The following is a 21,830-nucleotide window of genomic DNA, read 5'->3' as shown; positions in this document are numbered from 1 at the left end:
CAAACAGGGCTGAAAATTTGGGGATGAGTGAATCTTGTCCATAAGGCTATAGAGCACTTTGAGAGCTTTCTAGAAATGTAAACGATTTGTCAATCGAAGCTACGGTTCAAAAGTTATGCCTCCGAAAGTTCGGTTACCATTTTTGGATTCTTCTAGATTTACGCCGACTTCTAATGCAGCTTCTGGAGCCTTCTACTTGGTTTGTGGATGCCAACTATCACTTTCTAGAATGTATTCCTAATCCTTAACCCTTTGGGGTCTATTTAAGAACATTTCTGGCATTGTAAAAGGCAGTTCAGAGTGGAGTTTGAGAGGAGGTACTGAAAGGAGAAATTATCTCCAGATTTATACTATTGTAAACCCTTAGGGAATGTTTTGAAGTCTATTTTCTCTGTACTGAATATACTAGCATATTTTCACAGTTAATAAAATTTTCCCTTTCCTGTTGTCTCCATTTTGTGTTTGGGTCGTGTCCCCATCATCTTCTTGACAATAATGCTTCAATCTCATCAAGATCATCTTTAGATCCATTGTCACTTTCTACATGCTTTCTTTTCTTCTTTTTATTTGATCCATCAAGGGTCAATTGTTCCTTAAATGCATATTCAGCACTATTAGGGGAATAATTATCAAAATTTGATAGTTCGAATGCATCAAATCTACCAATTTGACTATCTAAGGTCAAATCATTACTAGGTGTATAAATCAGTTCTTGAATTGTAAATAGTCTAATTCCATACTTAGGAAGTAAATTCCTCAATACCTTACTTATCACAGTCTCATAATATATGTATTTACCATCTCCTCTTATAGAATTCAACCCTTTTTTGTTTCAGCCACAATATGATACAATAGTTTCACCTTCTTTCATTCGCATGTCATCAAAATTTCCTCTCAAGTTTTCTACCTTAGCTCTAGACACATTTTCATCTCCTCATGGATTTTCCTAAGTTATCCTTCATTTATTTGAAGTAGTGCATTCATTCACATCATGAAATTCAACATAACTTAGGGATGCTCCAAATTTTATCATCATTTCACTATGCTCCTACTTCTCCATCATTTTCTCATCTATTAGGGGTACTTGGTACCTCAAAGTGTGCATTTAATATGAATATAGGAGGAAATGGATCTATTGCAAATCATTTAAATGAGTCTAATATAGGTACAACTCAATTGTCTTTTGTTAATGTTAATTTTGATGATGAAATTAGGGCTCTCTTGATTTTATGTTCTTTGCCTAAAAGTTGGGATGACTTGGTAATGGTTATGAGTTTAATTTTCTTTCTAGATCTAATACCCTAAAATTTGATGATGTGATTAGTGTTATTCTAAGTGAGGAAACTAATGCAATGAGAATCTAAGGTACCTCTTCTAGAAGTATTCTAGATCCCTATTAATAACTACATAGCACAAACATAGAAAAAAGCAATAAATGATATCAATTATCAACACTTAATTCATTTGACAATTAATTACATTAAATATTCCTAGTTATAAGGCCTTTTGGGGTATGGCCAAATACAATAGAAATTACAATAACAGTTCTACAAGATACCTTAGAATCCAAGCTCAAACTCTAATCCTAGCTAGTCTAAGGAAGATCTAGACTTGTTCTCGGAAGCCCACAAAGAAATATACTTATTTTCCAAGCCTCAACTACTAGGTCTTCAAAGTTGGCTCCTCTACCACATCCTCTTCTCCAAGATGGATGGATAATAACTTGAGACACCACAAGAACCCCCTACTTATACCCAACTAAGCCACAAGTCAGCCTATCCCATTAAAAATTAAAATAAAACCTTACATTAAATATATGCATAAGCTAGAAGTCGATTGCAATAGTTATAAACTACCTACAACCCGAATTAAATGTTGAAAGGTAAGCTCATAGACAACTTAGTTAACACAAAACCAAGACCAAATTGAGCATTAGAGAAAAATGACACCAAGTATTAGCTTTTAACCAGACATAACTAAACTCCTTCATTGACCAAGCGCCAGTATGTGTTAACTCGTCCAAAACCAACCAAGCCCCTTCATTCATCGAGCAACTTGGGGAACACTACATCCAAGCTTCACCAAGCTCCTAGTGTGTCCCAAGTTCTTACGAGAAACACTAAGTTCCTTTAATGACCAAGTGTTCCTAAGAAATTTTGAGCTCCTTCGACCATCAAACACTTGTAGAATTTCTAAGTCTATCCATCCACTAAGTTCTCAACTAAGAACTACCAAGAGATGACTAAGTAACCTCTACCAAGCACCTCATCTTCAATTGAGTATTAGTCAAAGCACCCTCCAAAGAAACTATCAAGTCTTTTCCCATGATCTCCAAAGTAGACACCAAGAAAACCAAAGATGCTCCTACATTAGAAACTCATAGGAAAATCTTAGGTGCATCGACATCAAGAAGTGCTTTTAACACACAAAGTAGAGGAAAAATGACCGAGAGAGGAAGTAATTGGAGAAATATAGGGAAATCGAGAGGAAAATCAAAGGGGAAGATATCTTAATCTAGAGGACCAAGAGAGTGGTGGTACTATGTGAAATCAAGGCATAAGAAGAAATATTTATTAATTCAAAAGAAAAATAAAGGAGATCAACTAGAAGGGAACAAGGAGGAAAATGTGGTAAGTAGAAAATCCAAAGAGCATGATTTGCTTATTTCTTTAGAAAGTATTGATGGTTCTTGGATTTTAAAGTATAGGTCTTCATTTCATGCTGCACCCCATAGAGGGTATTCTATTGATCATGTCCAAGGGGATTTTGGACTTGCAACAATTAATTTTTAGTAGGGAAAATTAGTGATGAAGATTATATACTTACTTTTAATGATAAAAATTGGAAGGTTTTAAAAGATTCCCTTGTAGTAGCAAAAGGTATGAAAGTAGGCACCTTATATATTTGTATAGGTCATGGTATTCCTTCTATTTTAATTATTATAGAGAAAAATGAATGTGTCAATATGGATTTCTTTGAAATTTGTGTATGGAAAATAAAAGAGAGTGATTTTTATGAAGAGTGGGAAGGATAAGAAAAATGAGAAATTAGATCTTGCACCAGATGCATGAGGACCAACTCAAGTATATTTCATTGGTGGATCTTATTATTATTTTAAATTTATTGATGATGTAGCTAGAAAAGTATGGGTTTATTTCCTTCAACAAAAATATGATATATTTCAAACTTTTAAGAAATAAAAATTCTTGGTTGAAAATGATACTAGTAAGAAATTAAAATGTCTCAGATCTGATAATGGTGGTGAGTATTGTATATATGAATTTGAGGATTATTGCTCCACTAATAGTATACACAAGAAAAAAACTATTCTATGGATTCCACAGATAATGGAGTGAATGAACACATGAATAGGACAATAATTGAGTGCACAAGGAAAATGAGGTTTCATGTTGGGCTTCCCTTAAACATTTTGGTGGAGACTATGAATACTTCTATATATTTGATTAATAGTGTCCCTCTACTCCTTTGTGGTATGATATTCTATAGGATGCATGTATTGGTAAGAAGGTGAGTTATTCTTTTCTCAAAACCTTTGGTGGTGAAGGATTTGCACAAATAGATTATAAAAATAGAACCAAGCTAGAAGCTAAGTCAAAAAAAGTGTATTTTTTGAATATGACATTGATGGCTTTGGTTGTAGGCTTTGAAATTTTGAAAATCATAAAATTGTAAGGACCAAGGATGTCATACTCAATGATAAAGCATTGTACAAAGATCTGTTGCAGCAACATGAGAAGAAATAAATTGATTCTATAGTGTTTGATGATACTCAAAAGGAAGATGTTCCAACACTTCCTCATGTTGATATCTCTAACCATTGTTGTATATTATTGTCAACCACCTAGTCATTTATAAGGTAGAGTTAGATAGTCATCACTAGGACTAAGCTACTCTACATAGGCTGAGCCATGGACATAAGCTTCTATATACCAAGAAGCTCTATAGTGGTTGACTAAATGTATTTTCATAGAGTAAGATCTATATATATATACTAAGCTCATTAGTAACTGATTAATTTATCAATGACCGACTAAATATGATGTATACAATTATCGATCAATATAGTATTTTCTCAGCATAATATATGTTGATCATCAGAAGGTTAAGAAAAGTTGAGCAAAAACAATGTTGATCATTAGAGATAGTAAAGACTGAGCAATACAAAGTTTACATAAAATTCAAAAATGGAATAAAGTTTGAGGTAAAATGTTTATTAAGCCAACTTGGAAGGATTATTAAAGTTTTGAAGAGGTTTTGATAGAACATTTACACAACATGGACCACATATCCCTATGTTGAATGCTCAATGATCAAGATAAAGAGGCAAAACATGAAACCATCTACAAAAATCTTTAAATACTGATGATCTTAACCTAGATCATATACATTATGAGAGAGAAGAAGAAGAGAAGATTGTTGGTGTAAATAAGTATTTAGTATTTACAATTACTTAGGTTTACTTAGGTTAATGCATTATTTTATTATATTATGCTATTTTATTATTTATTTAGGTGAGGCACTTAGGAGTTTGTGTACTCTCATGAGTTTTCATGTTGAAAATATAGAACTACACAACTCTAATTCAGTACATGGTGTCTACAACACTGGAGTTTGCATCATTCACTGAGTTGTCATGTAGACAACACAGTTATTTGTACTCCTTTTTAGCACATGTTTTCTACAACACTAATTTGTGCGATACACCATTTTAGGCTCATCCTCACATCATTGAACTTAATTCCATACTTAATGGAGGATAATCCATATCTGATGGACATGTGCCTAGTTATATGAATTATCATGTTGCTAAATTTTATGCATTCTAGAAGCTCTCTAGAGGCATTTATATATAGGCACTTCTAGTGTACTTGCATATGGTATATTGAATGAATATATCATAATTTTGATCTCTTTGGTCTACTATTGTGCTTGTGTTTGAGTTCCTTAGTTTTGGGTGAATATTGGCCTAAGCCAAATTATTACATCGTATAAGATCCCAAGGAGATTCTCTACACATAGCTATTCGAAATCGTTCATGCTTCAACACCTTGACCTAAATCTAGAGTATCTACAAAAATTGAGAGCATCTAGAGCTAGATCTAACCTCACCATTGCATCTAAAACATTGATTCAATGAAGATCAACTATAAATTTGCCTATGCTGGGCTAAAGTTGATTGTGAGGAATTTTTTTTTTGCAAACCAACACTCGAAGGCACCAATTTGAAAAATAGGTATGGTCATTTAATTGATCTAATTTTTTTTTTCTTAGATCTAAATTATTTTCATTCTCTACAATTTCTTTCCCGAATTGTGTATTTTTGGATTTTTTCCCCAGTTAGAGAATTTTTTTTTTGCAGAATCAAGTAGTCACACCTTGGCTCTACAATTTATTTGTGAGGAATATTTATTTAATTATAGGAATATTCCTTATTATTTAATTAGAGGGAAAATCCACATACATTTCTAGCATCACTCACATAATTTCAAGTGACTACATAGTCCGACTGATGGGCCAAACACCTCCCATTAACAACCGTTTGGTATTGTCTCCATTCAAGGTTTATATTAAAAAGCATTTAAAGTGCTCTCCCACTAAATGTGGGATAAAAAAAAATAATCTGGTGTCAACGTTGATAGATTTTGATGCCTCTTTCATTGAATTTGGCCCTTATGCTATATTTTTTCTAGCATCCATAAAACCAAATGCTATCAAGCATTAACAAAATTTGGCCCCCTTTCTAGCTTCATGACACATGACATCTATGTCACCATCTGCTCATGCCACATGGTGCCTTTTCTTTGGAAGGCTCAGTTAGCCTGAGGCCATGCAGACTACAGTTTGTTGCACAGTTACAAGCAACTAGGACATGCAAAAACATTTTGTTGAAGACATTATATGGTAAAGTATCTGAAGAGGATGCTTTCAAAATCGAAGATGAGCTTGTCTCCTTAGATCCTAAGTCATACGATTCTATACAAGATTTTATCATCAAGGTGAATAAACTAAGGACAAAGCTTACTAACTGTGGGAGTTCTATCAAAGGTGACAGATTGATATATCTCATACATAACAAGTTGTCATCAAAACATTCCACATTTGTTTCTTTTTTTAACACCTCAAAGACAATGTTAGGATCTGCCTATAAGAAAGTCTCCTTTGATGAATATGTTGATCTATTAGATACGAAAGAAAAGAAGTTCAAATCAATGGGGATTCTCAAATCACCTAACTCTAAAGCATTGGTGGCCAACAATGAGGGTTCTCAAAATTTAGTTGGACAATCTTCAAATAAAGGAAAGGATAAGAAAAAGAAGTGGAAGAACAAATTAGAGGATGCAAAAAAGACAACACCACAATTCAATCAACAAGGAAAGTCTTCCTCAAATTCCAATAAGAAGGGGGACAAAAATAAGGAGAAGAAAAAATGTGCCTATTGCAAGAAAATGGGTCATGAAGAACATGAGTGTTATCTTAATAAGATTATTGAGTTGACCAAAATCATGAAGAAACATAATGTTCCATTGCCTAATGCTTATAAGGATAAAGGGTCTTCTTCAAATTCAAGGGGCAAAGGGAAAGCACTCATGGCTAATTCAAATTCTTCAAAAGAATGGATTCTTGACTCCGATGCCTTCTATCATATGGGTTCTTCAAAGGAGGATTTTGTATCAATGAAGTAGTCAAATGTACTACACATCTTTGTGGGAGATGATACAAAAATGGAAGTTGAAGGGAAAGGAAATGTGGAGATGGAAAATGGAGAGTTTCAAGATGTTCTCTATGTTCCAAACTGAAGTTCAAATCTCCTATCGATCTACCAAATCACTCACCTCGAAGATGGACATAGAGTTGAGTTCCTTCTAGTCTTAGTATAAGTGCATAGTATTAAAGATGAATCCTTAGTTATAGTGGAGAAAGTGAATCATAACAAGAGGTTGTACTCATTCTCACATTTTGTGCCCAAGTCTCCTTCAAAGGCCTTGTTATCTCAATCCAATTCAAACATGCAATTATGGCATGAGCAATTTGGTTATCTTACCTTTCACTACCTTCAACAAATTTGCACAAACAAAATGGTCAAAGGTCTACCTCAAATCAACTTTTTCCATGGTAAATGTTCAATAGATTTAGTGGATATGCATCTATAGGGGAAAATATAGAGAGGGAAGTATTCAATAGCACTAAGTGTTCTATAGATGGTTCACATGGTATTAGTAGGTCCTTTTGCAAGAAAAATAGTCAACCAAGGTTGCTATATACTTACTTTCATTGATAACTTTTCAAGATACACTTGGGTATACTTTATTCATAGTAAGAATGAAGTGTTGGACAAGTTTCTATCCTTGAAGACTCATGTAGAATATAAATCTAAGAAAGCCATCAAAGTTATTAGAATGGACAATGGAAGTAGATATGTGAAAAGAAGACTTATAGACTTTTGCAAACTTGAGGGAATTAAAATTCAAACTATACTAGCATTTAGTTTGCATAAGACACATGTTGTAGCATTGAGGATCTTGACTCTCAAATCTAGGGTGAGTTGCATGATACAAGATAAGTCTCTAGATCCATCACTTGAAGTCAAAGTAATTAGTAGTACCATTCACATTCTTAATAGATCTCCTCATCCAACCTTAGATGGCAAGACTCCTTTTGAAGCATGGTGTAGTAGAAAACCTATTGTGACACACTTCTCAGTCTTTGGTTGTCCTACATAGGCAAAGATATCTTCTAGGGGATGCAAAGCATAGTCACCTTAGCCTTGTACTTTCATTGGTTATGAAGATAGTGTGAAGGCATACAGACTATTGGATCTAGAGACACATCAAATTTTTGTGGAGAAGGATGTACACTTTGAGGAAAGTTCACCTAACTTGTCCTTTAATCCTCTTCATACATCATACCATGTGGAAACTGATAGTGACACCATTGATAGTGCTTCAATATATTTAGACACATGGAGTTCTATTGACAGTTGCAATGAGAGGTCACTATATTAGTCTAGTCCACATGCATATATCACCACAGTGATAGGTCCAACATAATAGGGTACATCTAGTCTTCTAGGTCCAGCATTAGTGACTAATTTGGGGGATAGTACTAATGATCTAACTCTTCTTCTTGATGTAGTACCTTCTCCAATTATCATGAGGGCTCCATCTGACCCTCTTGTTCATTCTCTACATGATCAATCCTTACATGTTGAACTGATTATAGATACTTATGATCAACAGTTGCAAAAGGGTTCTTCATCAGCTAAGGAGACAGACAATTCTTTGACATAGGTTCTTTAGCTAGTTGAGTAGGTTTTAGAGACATCACTTATCTATGGGATTATTTCCATACATAGTGGAAGTGTCTCATTTGTACCCTTGGCTTTGTTTCTTCCTAAGGGGAGGAACACCATTTTGTAGTCTTGGATCATCTTTTTCATCAGAGCAATCACTGTTCAACATTCTTCTTTGAGTGGTGAGCCTATTATGTCTCTCTTCCTCTTCTCATTTTTCTCTTATGTATATACTAGATGTATGTTGTAATGGAGGGTCTTGATTACTCCATCCATCCATACATCATGTGTGTTTTTCATCTCTCTTTTTGGGGGAGGGTTTTTCCCATTAGGTTTTCCCTCTTTCTCCTCTTTATGAGAGATTTCATTTCATTATGTACATGGGTACCTAACATGGCCTAGTAGCCAAGATCCATCTTGCATCTCATCTTAGTTTTTGTAAGCTTATGGCCATTCTACTAAGTTGCACTTATGGGGGTTGTTGGTGCAAACAATTTTTTACTATTTACACTTACTTAAGCTTGTATAGGTTAATGCATTATTTTATTATTTATTTAGGTGATACACTTAGGATTTTTTTTACTCTCATGATTTTTCATGTTGACAACTCAAAAGTATGCAACTCTAATTTAGCACATAGTGTCTACAACACTAGAGTTTACATCATTCATTGAGTTGTCATGTAGAAAACATAGTTATTCACACTCCTTTTTAATACATGTTGTCTACAACACTAATTTGTGTGATACACCATTGTAGGCTTATCCTCACAACATCACACTTACTTCCATTCTTAATGGAGGATAACCCATATTTGGTGGACATGTGCCTAGTTGTATGACTTATCATGTTGTTGACTTCTATGCATTCTAGAAGCTCTCTAGAGGCCTTTATATATAGGCACTCCTAGTGTAATTGCATATGGCATATTGAATGAATATATCATCATTCTAATCATACTCTCTCTCTTTGGTCGACTATTGTGCTTGTGTTTGAGTTCCTTGGTCTTGGGTGAATCCAAATTCTTACAAAGACTATATGTGAAAACATGAAGTATTATACTGTGAACCATTGAGAAGACCAAAGTCATTCAAGGTTTTTGTTATCATCTAGTAGAGAAAGTGACCTATTCATACAAAGGGAAGTGTAAGGGAAATACAACTATATTAGATTAGAGGAGAGGATCAGTTAGTAAGGAGAAGACTCAAAATCATCTTGCAAAGAAAATGGAGAGTCAGGTACTGAATTAGTTTTAATAGACTTAAATTATGGTAAATCTCTTTACAAAGTGGTCTTAATAGATCTTTTCAAATCTCCTAATAGATTCCTTATTTAGTTGTAAGTGTTAAATCCTCTAACAAGGTGAGACCTAATAGTATCTTAAGTCTTTAACAAAAGAGAATCCTCACAAGGTAGATCATATTTTATGGCCAAACATTGTGATCTTAATTAGTTAACTTTATTACTATAGTAGTGAAGATTTGTTGTATCATCCCCACTCTAGTTTTTATGTTCACCTTAGAGGGTTTTTAGGTAATAAATATGGTGTTATGTGTTTTTACTTCTATGCATGTAATTGAACTTATTTACATGTTAAAACAAGTTTAGATTAGAATTTTTAGATGCATATGTTACTGATAGATGTGGATGAATAAGAAAAAAGTTGAAAATATTAAAGATTCTAATTCATCCCCTCCTCTTAGTATCTAGGTTACACCTCCATAAATAAATAATTGGTATCAAATCACTATTTATTTGAAAAAGGATTATTATCTTGGAGATTAGATCTTGGAGATGGAGGCTTTCAAACTAGACAAGACTATTTGCAATCAGGTGATTGACATCCAACTCACATTGTAGAAAATTGAGAAGGCAAGACAAGATTCAAAGGATTCCCTAGAAGGGAAAAAGGAAATACCCATCCAGATGAAGAAATACTCTTATGAAGAAGTTGAGACTAAAGGACTATTTGAACTAATCAATCCAAATGACAAAGCATCTTCTAATCTATTTGATAGGAACAAACTCTTGAATGAATAAATAAGAGCATCAAAAAGAGAACATGAAATCCAGCTAGTGATATTATGTGAAGTGACTAAATAAAGAAGATAAAGACAATTATACCTCCACCATCAAATAAGTGAAGGAGCAAGCTAGTTACTAATGCCATGAATCTTGCAAAGAAGAGAGCAATATAGACTATCAAGCATAGTGCACCTAGAACCACAAGAAGGAGATTGGTCAAAGGGCCACCTCAGAGGAAAGAAAAGTCTACTAATGAGGTATGTCTAGATATACAAAATTCCCTAGGCTTATCTTTTTCTAAATTTTTGAAATATGATACACTAGATAATGATGATAAGAATAGAATTGAAGAGGCTATGATACAAATGGTGTCAAATTTGTTAGAAAGGACATAGTTGTTGTTGCACCAAAAGTTTGACCTATTAATGCCCGATACAACCAATAGTCTTATAGCACCACAAGAGGTAATTAAGAAATTTCAAAAAATCTATGAGGGATGTTGGCCCACTAATAAAAATCCCTCTCCTAGTGTCACTCATCATGACTTGAAGGATTTGAACTAGTGGCCATGCTTTGATACCAATTATTAGAAAGGGAAGGGTTGTTGTTGCACCAAAAGATCAACCTATTAATGCCCAATACAACTAGTAGTGTTATAGTACCATAGGAGGTGATTAAGCCATGTTGCAAACCATACAAGGGATGTTGACTCACTACTGATAAAATTTCAAGCTAGCTCCTAGTGAAACAAAGAGGCAATTACCTCTAGATCTCTTTGAAATACTAAAGAGAAGATGACAATAGGAAAAGGAAGAAGGAAATCAAATAACAACTAACACATTAGTTAGATTTATGCCTAGTCTGTCACAATATCAAAAGGACACCTTTTTAGAGCAGTATAGGAACATACTTGTCCCAAAGTATAGAACATTTTTTATATTGATAAATAAGGAGGAATCCATACTACAAAAAGTGAGTTTTTATAGAAGAGCATTTTTGGACTAACTATAAAAGAGGTATAGACTATAAATATTGATGATGAATATAGTAGAGGACAAAGCTTAGCTATGTCCAGTCCACAATGCAACATATCTCCTATACATGCTAACACCCGTGACACTCCAAAATACAAGTAGTCACAGATCACAAATGAAGAGGAAGATGGTGAAGATACTAAAAAAATGAAAATGATAAGATTGTTTCAACACCTCATATTGAGGAAAGAAAAGAATCAAATAAGGTTGATCTAAGTGTGACTATTTATATCTCAAGCAAAAATGCACAAGCAAGACCAAGTGGTGACTATTGGAAATATTAAAGACTATAATAAGTTATTGAGAGGGGAGGGGTGAATCAATAAGTTCTAAAACTTTAACAATTTGAATTCCAACAAACCAATAATTCATTACATATAATCTAATCTACTTGCATGCATGAGAAATTAAAAATATGAAAGCATTCGTAACACTTTGACATAGAGATTTGGTGACCTAAAAACTTTCCAAATAGAAAGTAAAACTAAGGTGGCGATGATACCCACAAACTTTAGTACTTCAGTATAAAGTTAGCCTATTAAAGCTTACATTGATCACTTCTAATGATCTACCCTATTAGGAGTAATAAGGACTACTAGGTCCACCTTATGAAAGGATTTACAAACATACAATGAAGTATGCACTTGGTAAAGAGATTTGAAAAAGACTAATAGGTCTACTTTGTTAAAGGATTTGACTGATCCACCTGCTAGGATGAAACAATGGTTGATCTCTAGTTTGTAACTTAGTTGTTGATTGAGATTCCTTTGTGTACAAATCCCCCTACTATGATAGATATCTCTTTGCTACTCCTTATACTACTGAGCCCTTTGTAATTCACAGATTTCTACTTATTCACAATATCTTGACATTCACTTACTTACAAACTTACATTGGATGTGATATAGTGCATTATATATATACCAATCCAATTGTACAAATTACAAAGTGAGCCCAGAAATATTACAAAGTCATCGCACATGAAGAGACTCAAGTTTTGAAGATTGACTTGGTGAGGTTTTGATACTTGGCATCCACTATCAATGCTTGGCATCATCATGCACTTGGTAGATGTAGAAGCTCGATTCATACTGATGACTTCCATGTAGTCTTGAACTCAGCCTACATTGGTGACTCAATAGATATTATATAACTCGACAAATATTGAATCGCTTTTTTACCATGGCAACACTTGGTAAACACTATCACCTTGAGCTTAGTTAACATTACATGAACTGCTAACTCAATAAGCACTGAACTACTTGGCTTACATTGTTAAAAAAATTTACTTGGCCTACATTGGTAAACTTTGTTTACTTTGCTAAACTTAACACTAAGTGAATATGCTTCATAACCACTAAGATTTGTTCATGTGACTTGGTAACAACTATAATGCCTAGTAAACACTGATAACTATACAGTAAGCTCAATAACTATATACAATATGAATTAATAAGTGTGTGTCACTAATAACAAGCTTGACTAATATGTGAAAAATCTCCCCTTTTTTGCATTAGTGACAAAAACACTTATCAGCAAAACTGTTATCTGAATACCATATATCCAATACATTGTGATACTGGCTCAGTAGAGTATACTGATTTTGGGATTTTTCAAAAATTGTTTTGTAAGTATACTATACATCTCTTTTTCTATATAAAATATATTCTAACTATACATAGCTTTCTCCCCCATTGTTTTCACAACATGTTCCCGATATATACATCTTCTCCTATACATCTTTCTCCCCTTTTTGATATTAATGCCAAATGTTTACTTTATATATTTACATGTCAATGCCAAAATGAGATAGAAAGTTATAATTTACCTTGAGAATAATTGCCAAGGTTTAATTCCAATTATCTTCCAAAAACTTATAGGTGTGAAGTGTAATTTGGACTTCTGTTGACAATTCTATCATATGATCCGCAATAGAGAAGTTATTTTCATGGATGAGAGTTTTAGAATGTACAATATTTTTTTTCAGTGCATCCATTATGGGAAGAATCATATTATGTATTTCAATCAATGTGGATCTAATCTTGCTTCTTCTCTAAGAAATTATACTTGCATATGTGACAAAAATCTTATTTTCTTGAAATGTGTAGAGCTTGAGCTAGGGTCAAGTTGTAGCTGTTGAGCACTAGCCTTTTGATCTTCATCTATTTTAGACAATTTTTCCTTTATCTCCTTAGTGAACTTAGAAACATCACATAACTTTCCAAAAAGTGATGACACATTTATACAGGATACTTTTAAATTTCCCAAAATTGTAGAAAGTTCTACCTCATGAATAGCTATCTACTGAGCAATGTGCTCAAGCACTTTATTATCAAACTTCTTCTCTACCTCCTACACTAGCTTTTCCTATCCATTAGTATCTTCATTAAATATCTAGAATGCCTCTACTAGTTGATACAAAATTTGTTGTGAATATTCAACCTCAATAGTTATAGCCTCTGCCAAAATGTTCTTAGCATCCTAAATTATTTTGAACTCTTTATCTCTATCCTCTCTTAATCTTTTCTATTTAGCCTTTTTCTGGAGGAATCAACCAAATGTTTCCATTTGGTTTGGAGTGAGCTTGAAAATATCCCAATTAGGGATTACTATTTCCTCATCTAATTTGATTTCATCCTCTATTTCCTTTCCTTTCCCCAAAAATTTTGTGCTTGTTTGAACCTTGGGCTCAATTGTCGTTACACTTAATGCTTTTGTATCCAAAATAGAAACAATAGTAGACATGATAGGGCTAGCTGAAAAATAGATACATTAATTACTAAAGTAATACTAATAGAAATACCTAAAGAACTCAAAATTTATGTTTCCAAAATTGTAGTGCCCAAAACTAATGTATCTATAATTGATGATGTTAATTTGGTAGAATAAGCCAACTCAGTTGATGAAGAAGTCTACATCTCTTTAGATGAAGTGGAGGTCACTTTTGTTAATTATATATTAAGTTGAGTAGGAGTAAAGAGTGATTGGACACTAGAGTTATCACTGGTGATCACAATCAAACTTGCTGAGGTAGAATCCATTCATGATGTAGTCACTAGTTTTCTTAAGGGGTGATGAAGTGAGGCAATGATTGTTGCAGCTATCATGACTGGGTCAATCTCCTCATCATCTTTCTTTTCTTCCTTGATAGCCTCATGCTCCTTGTATTCTTCATAATCAACTGTAACAAAATCAGTTGATCCTTCATCATCCTCTTTATCCTTGTCTTCATCATCATCATCATCCTTAACATCAACTAGAAAATCAATTGGCTTGTGAAGATGATAAACATTTTTCCAAGTGTTTGTATCATTCTTCACCACATGTTCAATATATTTCATCAAAATAACATAGGTATTAAACTTCAAAGTTATTTTATCTTCATTTCTCTTGAGTGACTCTTTTACCTCTGAATCTAATATGCTTGGTAATAGCTTCCTCAAGGTTTTTTCATTTATATCTTTGATAGTTTCCTTGGAAGATTCCCATCTAGGTTTGATTTTCTCAATTAAGGTATTTGGAATTTGAGAAGCAAGCTGGTTAGGGGAGTATTTCCACTTTCCCATTTTGTCCATGACAAGATCTTCTATTTCCCTCTTCTCTCTATCTGTCCTAATCTCATATTTCAATTCTTTGAAATTTTTTATGCCTAACCCATCTTTCAATTCCTTTGATCTATCTTGGAAGGTGGGTGGAGGTTTGTTGAATATGATGTCACCACCTTCTTTCTCATCTTTCTTCCTTGACCTCCTAGTGAATATTGCAGTGGCTAGCTTTGTTGGCTTGGTGATAATCAATTTACCTTTCTTCTTCAATGCTTTATCTTTCTTAGAATCTTCTTCATCCTCTACTTCTTCACCTTTCTCATCCTCACCTTTTCCCTCAGTTAACAAAAGAGCTAAACTTGATTTCAGTTTAGCAATTATTTTCTTTTCTTTATTGACCTCCTGAGGGAGCTTTATTTCTAGTTCAATACTAGCATTAGCTTCATCATATGTTCTAAAGTATGCTTTCTTAGGATCAGCTAGCTCATTGACAAGGGCTTCAATGGTATCCTTTGTTTCATCAATGTTAACCTCATAACCAAGAGGTTTTACCCATGCAATTCTAGGCCTAACTGCCTAAATATATATCTTGTCATTGTCCACTATGAAACATACATCATTTTTATAGTCTTCAACTAACTTCATGGGAATCCTGAACCTATTGTTCATTTTCTTCTGAAATGCATCAAAGTAGTTGTCCATTATACTATTATAATTCTCACCCATCTTAGCAATATACTCATTTTTTTGATAAAGTACAAGCACATCTTTTCTCCAAACCAGAATGTCTTTAGAAGGGAATAATTTTTGAACATAAAAGAATAAACAGGTCAACAAAGAACAAAATTTACAAGGGTTATTCTTTGATATCCTTATGCTTTCCATATTTTTGTTGAATTTTTTCAATAATAACACGACAAGGTCAAATGATAAGTTTTTCTTTACCACCTTGTATGCCAAGTCCACAACTTCACATGACACATTGTTTAACCTACTAGAGCTGTATATCTTATGTGAAATGACCTAAATACAAAACTTTAACTCCATATAAAAAACACTACTTATTTTCATTCTTTTTTCATCCCATTTAGCTAGGGTTTTCTTTTCTAGTTCTACTTGACCTAGGATTTTGGTTTCCCTTGCTTTAGTTAACATAGGGAGACCAATAATGTGATGTATCATCTTCTTTGTTATCAAAACTAGTTGTTCCAACCACAATTGACCATTATGCACCCAACTTAGGATAAACCTAATCCATTTAACTTGATTGTCATGGGTCATGTGAGGAATGTGTATTAACCATTTGGTTTCTAGGTTCTTGTGATCGAGTTTCAAAACTCCATTAACAAAAAATTTATCTAGGGCATCATCCATTTCCAATGTACCAATTTCTTGAATAACACATTTGAAATGAGTGTGAATATCATCAACTAGAAGTATCTTTGGAGGAATTTGAGATTGAGCTCCATTTGGATCTAGGGCTTCAGTTATCGCAGCGGTGAGCTTGAAATCTAGTGCTATCCATTCTACTCCTCAAACTAACATGTTAGATCCTCACTTAATCTTGTTGCTATTGGATGTCATCTTTACTTGTTAGTTTTTGAGAGAATTCAAAAACTTTCAATGGAATTTGCTCAAATTGCTTCATTTGCACTGAAGATCGCACTTTGCAAAAGTGCTAGAAATTTCATGAGAGGAAATGACTTCAAATTCATGCCCTTTTTTGAGATTTTTCCATAAATTCTTGGTACTAAATTAGATCGATTGACATCATGCTTGATAGACTCTCACCCACTACTTTGCATTCATCACTCGACGAAGTCTTCATGACTTAGTAACCATATGTATCTTCATTACTCTTGAATTTTCTTGGTAGATTCTATGAATTAGCCTCATTTGGTAAGGGAAGTAACTTAGTAGATGCCATTCTTATTTAGTAATCCCCTTGTATCTTGAATATGGATGTGGATCTTTTTTGTTCTTTTAACTGGAACTGATTTAGATGTCTTCTTAGATAGCCTAGTTATAGTTCACCCTTGAGATCTTAATTAGAAATGGTAGAGTCACCCAATTCTTGAGTTACTTGACCATCATTGCTTGAATTTTCATTCTTAGTAGACTTAGGAACCCATTGATGTCTCATCTACTTTAGGATGTTATCAACCTTTGTCTTCTTTTCATCTTCAATTCTACCAGTATTCATATAGTTCTTAGCAAGATGACCAAGTTTTGTACAAATGAAACATCTTTTAGTAATATCTCTTTTCCTCATATGATGTTTAACACTGTTCATACCAATGTGTCCAAATTATCCACAGTAATGACATTTGCACTAGGTGTTGTAGTCCAAAACAAATATAGAATTCACAATTTTCTTTACGAGATTTAATATCTTGGTTTTGCATTCTAATGACTTGTTTCCATGTTTCTTACATTTGTGATGTTTACCTTCCTTGGTTTCTCTTTGCATTCATTATCCCTATGTCCATGTTGATTTTAATTATAACATTTTTCATTAAATTTTGCTTTCCCATTTCTTTGACATTTATTTGATGTATGACCTATCTTACCATAGTGATTGCAAGTATGTCTTTGATTATGTTGAGCTCCTTGCTTGGAAGATTCACCTTCTTTTTATCCAATTCCTACTTTTCCTTTTTGTCTATTTTTCCCATTCAATTGATTCATAGCATCTTGGGATTTCATTATCCTTTCATTGAGTTGCCTTTCAGAATTTAGGTCATTCTATAATCTTTCATTTTTAGATCTCAAGTTCATGATTTCTTCATTTGCATCGGTGAGCTAATTGATCAATTCATTCTGCTAGAGGCATAGATGTTGAATCTCATTTTCTTTACCTTCCAATTCTTCTTCTTCTTCTTCTTTTCTCTTTCATGACTTCATATAGTCTTATGGACTAAATTTTTTGCTCTCTTCTTAGTTTTATCACTTCTTGTTATAGAGAACCATTCTTTTCTAGGAGATTTTTATTGCATCATTTCCTTCCTCTGAGCTACTTGAAGGATAAATGTCTTCAATTATTTTTTCAACGTAGAGATGATCATTCATTTGAATTGTAAGATCCTTTCTTCTTTTTAGGGATTGGGAGAGTTCGTCCTTTTCTTTCTCGAGGGTGCCAATGGCCATTTCCAAATCCAACTTCTCATTGTCAATGGCTTTATCAAGTATGAATATCTCCATGGCCTTGATCTTATCTCAAGATATTAAAATTTCTACTAATAACCATAGGCTCTAATACCAATTGTTGGAAATATTAAAGACTATGCAATTAGAAAGTTTCCAACAATTGGTATCACATATAATCTGATCTAATTGCATGCATAAGAAACTAAAAATATGAAAGCATTCATAACACATTGATACAAAGATTTTTTGACCCATAAACCTTCCAAATAGAAAGTAAAACTAGGGTGGGGCTGATACCCACAAACTTTAGTATTGTAGTATAAAGTTAGCTTGTTAAAGCTTACATTTATCACTTCTGATGATATGTCCTATTAGAACCAACAAAGACTACTAGGTTCAACTTGTGAAAGGATTTACAAATATACAATGAAGTATACACTTGGTAAAGAGATTTGATAAAGACTATTAGGTCTATCTTGTTAAAGAATTTGACTAATTCACCTATTAGGATGAGTTAGTGGTTGATCTCTGGTTTGCAATGTAGATTGCTGATTGAGATTCCTTTGTGTACAAATCACCTTGCTATGATAAATATCTCTTTGCTTCTCCTTATACTATTGATCCCTTTTTAATTCACACTTTTTTACTTATTCACAATATTTTCACATTCACTTACTTACAAACTTACATTGGATCTAATGCAATACATTACATATATACCAATCCAATTTTACAAATTATAAATTTGGCCCACATTACAAGTTAACACAAATATAACAAAGTCAGCCCACATGAATACACTCAGGTTTGAAAGATTGACTCGGTGAGGTTTTGATACTCAACATCAACTATCAATGCTTGACATTATCATGCACTAGGTATATGTAGAAGCTTGGTCCATAGTGATCACTTCCAAGGAGTCTTGAACTTGATCTGCATTGGTGACTTGGTAGATATTATGCAACTCAAAAAATACCAAATCACTTTTTTAGCATGTCAACACTTGCTAAACACTATCACCTTGAGATCAGGTAGCATTAAATGAACTACTAACTTGGTAAGCATTGAACTACTTTGCTTACACTGGTAAACACAGTTTACTCTGCTAAACCTCACACTAATTGAATCTACTTGGTAACCAATGAGATTTGTCCATGTGACTTGGTAACAATTGTAATGCCTAATAAACACTAATAGTTGTGTAGTAATCTTGGTAGCTATATACAATATGAATAAGTGTGTGTCACTAATAAAAAACTTGATAGATACGTTAACAGTGAAACCCCCTCACCTACTCCTAATGCGGTGTCAAACAATAATGGCCCTTCATTGAATAGGAAGAGTGAATTAATAAAAGATGTTTCACTAGATATTGAGGTTAGTATAGATGAAATAATTGAGGTGCCATAAGTTGATCTAGAAAATCTCACCTTGGAGAAAAAAAAATTCTACAAGAAATTTTGAAGAAGAAAAAGAGACAAGAAGAGCTACACAAAGAGATAAAGTAGAAATAGGTATTATAGGATGTAAAGCATATTTTTGTTGATACTTTTGACAATCAAAATTTTTATGAAGGGAAACCAATCATTTACCAACTTGTTCTTAGAAAGACCAGGATTGTCATTGTTCCAAAAGATTGGCTTGTCAACGCTTGATACAACCAATATTCTTATAGAACCACGAGAGGTAGTCAAGCCATGTCACAAACCCTATGAGGGACATTGGACCACTACCAATAATCTCCCTCCTAGAGTCACTCATCATGTTTTGCATGATCTAAACCTATGACCAAGCTCTAATACCAATTGTTAGAAAGGCCAAGATTCTCGTTGCACCAAAAGATCAACCTGTCAATGCCAGATACAACCAATAGTCTTATAGAACTATAGGAGGCAATTAAGCCATGTCATAAACCTTGTGAGGGATGCTAGACCACTGATAACACTTATAAATATAATTGATCAAGTAAATGCTAAAAAAATAGAATCCAATGAGAAGCTAATGGATTGGTCAGCATGAAAATTTTAAACCAAGGTTGTGGAAAAAGTTTCCATAGCTATTTCTGAGTAGAAAGTGTTGTTGCAAGATGAACCACATGTTATGGTTGAACTTATATAGATAGTACAAAATTGTAAAAGTATTTTTTAGATGTACCAAGGTTTACAGATAATATTCAGGCACAAATAAATAATACTAAGACTAAGACAAAGGCATCCAATATTATTATTTCAAAGTTACCAAGATCTAGCATTCATCACTATAGTACTCTACTAAATGGTCAAGGCACATTAGCCAAGCTTTAGACAACTAATAGCAACATGAGATCCAAATTTATCCCAATTCAAATAATGATGATACCTCATTTGGAGGTCATGTAGAGAGAATTGAAAACAATTAAGAATCATATCAAAAAAGATTAAAACTTATTAATGGCTAAGAGTTTAATTGATTTACTTGCAAGTCTAGAGTTACATAATCAAATTTTGGAGGTGTAAAGAACCACATGCAATCATGCACTAACCATGATTACTAGAGTTCACTAGGAATTCATTAAAATATGTGCATTACTTCAACACATTAAACCCTACCAAAAGTAACATATAGTGTTCAAAAACAAGGGGGAAAGACAATTGTCAAAGAGGAAAGAGAATTGACAAAGAGGAAAGACAGTCAAAGAAGAAAGAGAAATGTATAGGGGTAAAGTATAAAGGATGAAATGGATTTTTATTCATTATTCGTAAGTCACCAGACTTAGTATAAGAGTTCATTTTAATTAGATTGTATTGTATATGTTTCAATATGACAAAGTGGTGTGAATATGACAAAGTTTTTTTCCACTAATGCCAAAGGGGGAGATTGTTGGTGTCTTGAAACATTGTTGTCTAATAGTGTCATCTGCTTAGTCATTTACAAGGTAGAATCAAATGGTCATTACTCTAATTGAGTTACTCTACATAGGTTGTGTAATTTACATAATCTAGTATGTACCAAATACCTTTATAGGAGCTGAGTAAGTGTATGGTTATAGAGTTATTTTCTATAAGTACCAAGCTCATTAGTGATTGAGAAAGTCATCAATGATTGAGTGAATTCCAAGTTTACAAGTACTAAGTGTTATAGTATGTTCCAAGCACAATATATGCCAACCATCAAAAGGTTAACAAAGGGTGAGCATCAACAATGTCGAGCATCAGAGATAGTAAAGATCGGGCAATGTAGAGTTTACATAAGAGTAAAAAATAGAACATAGTTTGAGGTAAAATGATTATCAAACCAAATTAGAAGGATTATTTATTTTTTGAAGAGGTTGTTATAGAATATTTACATGGCATAGATCACATATCCCTATTTTTTTCGTTCAATGATCAAGATGAAGAGGCAAAATATGGAACCATCTAGAAAACTTGTTATGAAAATGATTAAATAGTGATCATCTTAACCTAGATCATATACATGATGAAAGAGATGATGAAGAGAAGAGTATATGTGACAATATGTAGAATTATACTATGAAGGACTAAGAAGACCCTAATTCATTCAAGGGTTTTCTATCATCTAATGGAGAAAGTGGTGTATTAATAAGTGGTGAAGTGAAAGTGAAATCTTGAAATAAGGAGAAGACTTGAAATCAGCTTGTAGAGAAAACCAAGAGTTAGGTACTAAATCAATTTTAGCAAATTTGAATCTAAGTAAATCTCTTAATAGATCTTTGTAAGTCTTCTAACAGAGTCCTTACATAGTTGTAAGTGTTAAATCCCCTACTTCTCA

This window comes from Cupressus sempervirens, chromosome 6 (assembly GCF_028749045.1).
Source record: "Cupressus sempervirens isolate cs-2001-9-10 chromosome 6, ASM2874904v1, whole genome shotgun sequence".
NCBI lineage: Eukaryota > Viridiplantae > Streptophyta > Pinopsida > Cupressales > Cupressaceae > Cupressus > Cupressus sempervirens.
This window is presented reverse-complemented; position numbering follows the sequence as displayed.